This window comes from Rhipicephalus microplus, unplaced genomic scaffold (assembly GCF_043290135.1).
Source record: "Rhipicephalus microplus isolate Deutch F79 unplaced genomic scaffold, USDA_Rmic scaffold_578, whole genome shotgun sequence".
NCBI classification, from domain to species: domain Eukaryota; kingdom Metazoa; phylum Arthropoda; class Arachnida; order Ixodida; family Ixodidae; genus Rhipicephalus; species Rhipicephalus microplus.
Window position 1 is genome coordinate 39,867 of NW_027465137.1, and position 5,333 is coordinate 45,199.

Below are 5,333 nucleotides of genomic sequence, written 5' to 3' on the forward strand. Positions count from 1 at the left end.
TTAGGGCCCAAGGAGGTCTGGGTACTTATCGCTGCTATTATGTGGGGGTTCTCGTGAGCGGCGTACGCGAAAGCGACCGGGTGTCTGATATGCGGCGGGCTTCGGCCTCGTCAAGCGTGTCCTCGGGTCTGCTCCAGGGGAATCCACGGCAGTCGTCTGCAGCCTCATCCGCTTGATGCGTTAGGGGCTGGTTGTCGGACGGTGCCGTTTTACCACGATATCGAGGTGTGTTCCGTGTCGTCCTCGGGCGATTCAGATGCGAAAGCGCCGAAGACGCGGGCGTGACCCGTCGTCTGGCGGCTTTGCAGTCTCGGCTCCGTTGCTAGTTCCGGCCGGTCCACCGACAGTGCAGCGGGCTTGGGCAACCCGCACGGCGCGACCGAGTCGATGCAACGAAAAAGAGCGAGCATGAACGTGCTTCTTGCCGCACGGCTCCCACTCGTCTTTCGGGAAGGTTGTGCCGTAGCGAGCTCGAACGCCGTCATCTCGGAGTGCAAAATAAGCGTGTTGGGGCGCCTGAAGGTGGCCTCCGCCGCACACAGACTGCGTCCGGCCCGCCGAGGGCGAGGACGGACGCGCAGTCGAACGATTACCTGGTTGATCCTGCCAGTAATCATATGCTTGTCTCAAAGATTAAGCCATGCATGTCTAAGTACATGCCGAAATAAGGCGAAACCGCGAATGGCTCATTAAATCAGTTATGGTTCCTTAGATCGTTTCTTCCTACTTGGATAACTGTGGCAATTCTAGAGCTAATACATGCAGTGAGCCTGGAGCCCTTTGGGTAACGGGTGCTTTTATTAGACCAAGATCGATCGGGTTTCGGCCCGTATTGTGTGGTGACTCTGGATAACTTTGTGCTGATCGCATGGCCACGAGCCGGCGACGTTTCTTTCAAGTGTCTGCCTTATCAACTTTCGATGGTAGGTTACTTGCTTACCATGGTTGTTACGGGTAACGGAGAATCAGGGTTCGATTCCGGAGAGGGAGCCTGAGAAACGGCTACCACATCCAAGGAAGGCAGCAGGCGCGCAAATTACCCACTCCCGGCACGGGGAGGTAGTGACGAAAAATAACAATACGGGACTCTTTTGAGGCCCCGTAATTGAAATGAGTACACTCTAAATCCTTTAACGAGGATCAATTGGAGGGCAAGTCTGGTGCCAGCAGCCGCGGTAATTCCAGCTCCAATAGCGTATACTAAAGCTGCTGCGGTTAAAAAGCTCGTAGTTGGATCTCAGTTCCAGACGAGTAGTGCATCTACCCGATGCGACGGCTCGGACTGAACATCATGCCGGTTCTTTCTTGGTGCACTTCATTGTGTGCCTCGAGATGGCCGGTGCTTTTACTTTGAAAAAATTAGAGTGCTCAACGCAGGCGAGTCGCCTGAATAAACTTGCATGGAATAATAGAACAAGACCTCGTTTCTGTTCTGTTGGTTTTTGGAATACGAGGTAATGATTAAGAGGGACGGACGGGGGCATTCGTATTGCGGCGCTAGAGGTGAAATTCTTGGACCGTCGCAAGACGAACTACTGCGAAAGCATTTGCCAAGAATGTTTTCATTGATCAAGAACGAAAGTCAGAGGTTCGAAGGCGATCAGATACCGCCCTAGTTCTGACCATAAACGATGCCAACCAGCGATCCGCCTGAGTTACTCAAATGACTCGGCGGGCAGCTTCCGGGAAACCAAAGTATTTGGGTTCCGGGGGAAGTATGGTTGCAAAGCTGAAACTTAAAGGAATTGACGGAAGGGCACCACCAGGAGTGGAGCCTGCGGCTTAATTTGACTCAACACGGGAAAACTTACCCGGCCCGGACACTGGGAGGATTGACAGATTGAGAGCTCTTTCTTGATTCGGTGGATGGTGGTGCATGGCCGTTCTTAGTTGGTGGAGCGATTTGTCTGGTTAATTCCGATAACGAACGAGACTCTAGCCTATTAAATAGGTGCGGGGTTCCCAGCACCTTACAACCTTCTTAGAGGGACAAGCGGCTCCTAGCCGCACGAAACAGAGCAATAACAGGTCTGTGATGCCCTTAGATGTCCGGGGCCGCACGCGCGCTACACTGAAGGAAGCAGCGTGTCTTTATCCCTGTCTGAAAAGACTGGGTAACCCGTGGAACTTCTTTCGTGATTGGGATAGGGGCTTGCAATTGTTCCCCTTGAACGAGGAATTCCCAGTAAGCGCGAGTCATAAGCTCGCGTTGATTACGTCCCTGCCCTTTGTACACACCGCCCGTCGCTACTACCGATTGAATGATTTAGTGAGGTCTTCGGACCGATGTCCGGCGCGGCCTTTCGGTTGCGCCGGTCTGTTGGAAAGATGACCAAACTTGATCATTTAGAGGAAGTAAAAGTCGTAACAAGGTTTCCGTAGGTGAACCTGCGGAAGGATCATTAACGGATTGTGAAGGGTGAGCGCCTCAGCTGCGTCTGCGCCCGACACTTTCTGCCGCTGACCCCGTTTGGACGCGGGGTCGGCTTTTCCCCACGGGGCTGCCTGAATGTGGAGCGGCACCCCGTGACAAATTGTTGCGCCCAGCGGACGCCAACACCGCGACCTTGGACGGTCGGCCAGGTGGCGGACGCGGGTACAAACGGCGCAACGCACTCATAGGTCGGCTTTCGACCCGCCACTGCACCGTGGCTCGAAGCGCTCGAAATGCGCGACCCGACCGCTGCGGGACCGCCTAGTACTGTAAACAGGAGCGGCGGAGCGCGAACGGCGAGTCGTGGTTACGTCGGTAGAAGGCGAGGCTGCGCGTTCCCGAAACGCCAGCCGAGTGCCCTCCCGACCGTTCGAGCGTGCAAGAACGAGACCCGACAATCGCGCGGCGACTGCCAAGTACGAGAGGAACGGCACAAGCGTCGGCGGTCGGTCAAGGAACTGGCGATGTGACGGGTCCGCTGTGCACCAGTGCATACCGTCCCGCCGTCCGCGGCAAGCGCCTCCGCGTCCTCGGGTGACGGAGGCTGCCGGTCGGTTCTTGCAGGCGAGGGATCTCGCTGGCACCGGTTCGCGTTGACGCGCGGCCGGTCATGGCACGGCGATGCGACGGCCGAGGTGCGCAGTACTCGATGGAGGAACCGCACGCTCCGATGACCGTCCCGCCCTCCGCGGCGTATGCGTACCGACCGTAATGGTTGCAGCAGCGCCGGCCGGCTTTTGAATTCGCCACACGAAACACGGTGCGAGATCGCGGTTAGGGGAGCGTCGACGTTGCCAGGCGTTTTGCTTGCTGCCGAGGGAAAGGCGGCACGGCCACGTCGCGCTCGTCGCGATTAGCGGGTCTGCGCGCTTTGGGAAGGTGCCGCAACGACTTGCCGAAAGAGGAAGCACGGAAGAACGAGGGACTTGGACGTCCCGACAATTGAACGCACTTGCGGCCAGGCCCTTGCTGGCTTCGTTCTTCCGCCTCGAGTAGGCTCGTACGCGGCTCCGGCGCCGAAAGTGGTCCTTGGCACCGACTTCGGTGGACGTGGGAAGTGCCGCGCAAGTACGGCGCGCCTGGCTCCACCTGTTGGCTAAAGTAGGCAGCCGGATCGGCATTTTGGTGTGCGGTGGCAAACCGTGGATGCGAAAAAAGCTTGTGCGATTTCGTGGAACAAAAAGCGGGGGTCCCCCTTTTTATGCGGAGGAGACCGACCCGCCCGCCGTGGTGAACCGCGACGCCACGGTAAAAACGGGAGAGGCTTGTCGATGGGACCGTGCATCCCGCGCTCCACGGAGGCCGGGAGGCGGCCGCCCGAGGAAATGTGTAGCCGTCGAGGCCCGCATCTGCGTGCACTCTTATCCAAATGGGTGTACCGCAGGCATTTTCTGGTTAGGCGGGCCAATGAGAGCGAGCACACAACGATACCTACGGGTCCGGCTTGGAGAACCGGCTTCGACGCCTCCCGAGTATTTATAGAGGGGTGGACCACGAAAGCACTCGCAAGTAGCGGAAGCGAAACGCCGTCCGAAACACACCGTTTGCTCGATTTGCGGCAGCCGAAAAAGGCGCGGCAGAGTTTTGGAGTCCAAGCGTGCGCTGAAAAGCGCCCTTCTTGGCCACTGTTTGGCCGAGTGCCAGAAACGTTTGGTTTTGACTGTACGGAATTGAACAAACACTTTTTCACGACTCTAAGCGGTGGATCACTCGGTTCTCGGGTCGATGAAGAACGCAGCCAGCTGCGAGACTTGGTGTGAATTGCAGGACACACTGAGCACTGATTCTTTGAACGCACATTGCGGCCTTGGGTCTTCCCTTGGCTTCGTCTGTCTGAGGGTCGGATCACATATCAAGAGAGCCTTCGGCGCACAAGGGAACGTGAGCCGTCGACTCGTTTTGACCGCGTCGGCAACACGGACAGCACGCTGAACACCTCACAGCGAGCGCCAACAGCGGCCACTCAAGGGCGAGACGGTGGCGACCGTCGTGCCAGAGCCCAACCGAAACGGGGGCGACCGACTGCATTGAGGATGTGGCACCTCGTTGAGACCGCCGCAGGACTTCGAGTCGGAAGGAAGCCTGCAGGGAAAGTGCGGTCGAGGTTGCGTACTCCTCTCTGCGACCGGGCGCGCAAGAGCTGCGAGAGCCACGGACGCGCAACTTTAACGCACGGTAAACACGAGGAGCGAAAGCCGGCCAGCAAAGCTTCTCCAGCCGTGCGCAAAGTGCGCGAGATCGCAGCCTTGCGTTGCGCTTGTTGCCCTCGAAGTAAGCAGGGTGTCCCGTAGACCGGGCGCTCGAACACGCTGCGGGGCCGTGCCTCCTCCAGGCTTTGCCGCGCGAACAGGGAACGTTCGCGCGCAAAGCGCAGGGAGGTGAGGAGGCTGCGCCCGACGTTTGCGGTTCGCTGCGTACGCGGTTGATGCGGAGAGCACGGCGCGACGACTTGCCGCGAAGCGGAAAAAGTCTCCCGCACGAGTTGGCGAAACGTTGGCGAAGCTTAAGGCGTTCTCGTCGTAGTCCGCCGTCGGTCTAAGTGCTTCGCAGTTCCCGTCCCGTTCAAAAAACTGGGCCACTCCAGTTGGGGCGGGGGCGACGCTACACGAGACGATGCCTCTCGCCAGGCTGCGTGGCTGCCCTTGCGGCGGCGGCGACTGGCCTCGGCGGTGTTTGGGCTTTCGACACGGTCGTTTATCACGCAACTGCTCGGACGACGCACGCGCGCAGCGGAATGCCGCTTGCCAGCCTTGTGAAGATGTGACCCTGTACAGGGTTGCGGGCGCACTTGGTAGGGCGTCGTACTCGGTTCGCGATGGGTTTACGAACGTGTCCCGTCACTTCCACGTCACACCGGTTGTGCGCCGCACGCGTGCAGCGGGGAAGCCGATTGCCAGCC

At 58.6% G+C, this 5,333-nt stretch overlaps 2 non-coding genes across 2 annotated transcripts; both read left to right on the top strand.

Moving 5' to 3' along the window:
- The first annotated feature begins 590 nt into the window (after window positions 1-590).
- Window positions 591-2,405, top strand: LOC142795190 (small subunit ribosomal RNA). The gene has a single exon (XR_012892837.1). It is a non-coding gene; the product is annotated as a small subunit ribosomal RNA (ribosomal RNA).
- A 1,719-nt stretch (window positions 2,406-4,124) lies between these two features.
- On the top strand, window positions 4,125-4,277 carry LOC142795189 (5.8S ribosomal RNA). Its single transcript, XR_012892836.1, has one exon. It is a non-coding gene; the product is annotated as a 5.8S ribosomal RNA (ribosomal RNA).
- The last annotated feature ends 1,056 nt before the right edge of the window (window positions 4,278-5,333 follow it).